The sequence below is a fragment of the Dreissena polymorpha genome, chromosome 13 (genome assembly GCF_020536995.1).
Source record: "Dreissena polymorpha isolate Duluth1 chromosome 13, UMN_Dpol_1.0, whole genome shotgun sequence".
Lineage (NCBI taxonomy): Eukaryota > Metazoa > Mollusca > Bivalvia > Myida > Dreissenidae > Dreissena > Dreissena polymorpha.
The window spans coordinates 69,222,435-69,224,744 of record NC_068367.1 but is presented as its reverse complement, the minus strand read 5'-3'; the positions used below and the strand labels follow the sequence as shown (position 1 = coordinate 69,224,744).

At 38.9% G+C, this 2,310-nt stretch overlaps 1 long non-coding RNA gene across 2 annotated transcripts; it reads right to left on the bottom strand.

The window, feature by feature from the left end:
- Window positions 1-535: 535 nt before the first annotated feature.
- Window positions 536-2,034, bottom strand: LOC127855646 (uncharacterized). 2 transcript variants are annotated; one of them, XR_008037617.1, is made up of 2 exons: window positions 1,236-2,034; window positions 536-1,089 (listed from the first exon to the last, which is right to left on the bottom strand). It is a non-coding gene; the product is annotated as an uncharacterized LOC127855646 (long non-coding RNA). The 2 variants fall into 2 exon arrangements; XR_008037618.1 differs by having other exon boundaries at window positions 536-933.
- Window positions 2,035-2,310: the final 276 nt, after the last annotated feature.

Here is a 2,310-nt window from a genome sequence, read left to right as displayed (position 1 = left end):
GGATGAAAACTACTTCAATTAGAGAGCGGACACCATGCTAAATGCTTGAAATGCACTAAGTGACCTCTTGACCTAGTTTTTGGCCCGGCATGACCCATATTTGAACTTGACCTACATATCATCTAGACACAACAACTGACCAAGTTTGGTGAAGATCGGGTGAAAACTTCTTCAATAAGAGAGCAGAAACCATGCTTAATCCTTGAAATGCACTAAGTGACCCCGTGACCTAGTTTTTGACCCTGCATGACCAATATTCGAACTTGACCTAGATATTGTCTAGACACAACTTCTGACCAAGTTTGGTAAAGATCGAATGAAAACTATTTGAATTAGAGTGGGGACACTGCTGTGGACGCCGCCTGCCGCCCGCCCGCCCGCCAAGGGTGAAACTATAATACGTCCCGTTTTTAAAAACGGGCGTATAAAAATTGATTTTAGGTTGATGACAATGATAAACAGTTGCCTTTCTATAGTACCCATGCACAGTGAAAAACTCATGTACCTGTGGAAATCATGATTAGATTGAAGGAAAAATGAAACTTACCAATAAACATGTTGTTAAAAATAACTCGTTTCAAAAATCGCGAAAAAAATAAACCCGATGAAAATATCGCAAAATAAAACTGGATAAAAATATTGCATAAAAATATTGCATGTGTTAATCGGTTGCATGTCTCCAATCAGACCTGACTGATATATAATCTATATACTACCTCTGACCAAGTTTGGTGAATTCAACTTGAACTAGAGCTTTGTCACTGAATGTGACTTATACCCCCATACCACTTTGACGCAGGATAAAAAGTTGTTTAAAAGTTTCGGATGAATACAATTTGAATTAGAGTCCGGACAAAGTGGCGCCGTTGAAAATGCACTAATTGACCCTATGACCTAGTTCTTGACCCGACATGACCCATATTCGAACTTGACCTAGATATCAACTAGATGCAACTACTAACCAAGTTTGGTAAAGATCGGATGAATACAATTTGAATAAGAGTCCAGACAAAGTGGCGCTGTTGAAAATGGACTAATTGACCCTATGACCTAGTTTTTTACCTGGCATGACCCATATTCGAACTTGGCCTAGATATCAACTAGATGCAACTACTGACCAAGTTTGGTGAAGATAAGATTTATACAATTTGAATTAGAGTCCGGACAAAGTAAAATGCACTAATTGACCCTTTGACCTAGTTTTTGACCCAGCATGACCCATATTCGGACTTGACCTAGATATCAACTAGATGCAACTACTGACCAAGTTTGGTGAAGATCGGATGAATACAATTTGAATTAGAGTCCGGACAAAGTGGCGCCGTTGAAAATGCACTAATTGACCCTATGACCTAGTTTTTGACCCGGCATGACCCATATTCGAACTTGGCCTATATATCAACTAGATGCAACTGCTGACCAAGTTTGGTGAAGATCGGATGAATACAATTTGAAATAGAGTCCGGACAAAGTGGCCCCTTTGAAAATGCACTTATTGACCCTATGACCTAGTTTTTGACCCGGCATGACCCATATTCGAACTTGGCCTAGATATCAACTAGATGCAACTGCTGACCAAGTTTGGTGAAGATCGGATGAATACAATTTGAATTAGAGTCCGGACAAAGTGATGCCTTCCGCCCGCCGCCCGCCCGCCCGCCCGCCAAGGGGTTTCACATAATACGTCCCGTATTTTATACGGGCGTATAAAAAGGAAAAGAACATTGCCCGGAGCAGGTTTCGAACCAGTGACCCCTGGAGTCCTGCCAGAGTCCTGAAGTAAAAACGCTTTAGCATACTGAGCTATTCCGCCGGGTACACATTCTTGACGTATTTTATACCTTATATAAGCAATCTTCGTAGTTTCACAAAATTTAACGACAAAAACAGAACTCTCCAAATTATTCAATCGTTTCGCGTTGCAACGCTTTATAATTTTTAGGTTTTAAAATCGTCAAAAGATGCATATAATGGCTATATTAGAGCATGGTTAATGTTCAGTATTACTGTTTTCTCACAAATATCATAACTAAAACGAAAACTTACAAATCTGAAACAACTTTTTTCAATTTTGTCAATTTACCAAAGCGTGAAAAGATCCCTTTAAATATGCGTGCAATCCCACTCTAGGTTTACATGTATAATACCTTCATATGAAATGTTTTTGTAATACCTGCATATAAACTCATGTTATTTAGTTAATCAAAGTACTGACAGTTACTGGTGTGACAATATTTTTGAAGAGGATGGATATATACAAGCATCAATTTAAGTTGATCTACATTATTACAACTGTGTATGTGGGTACGA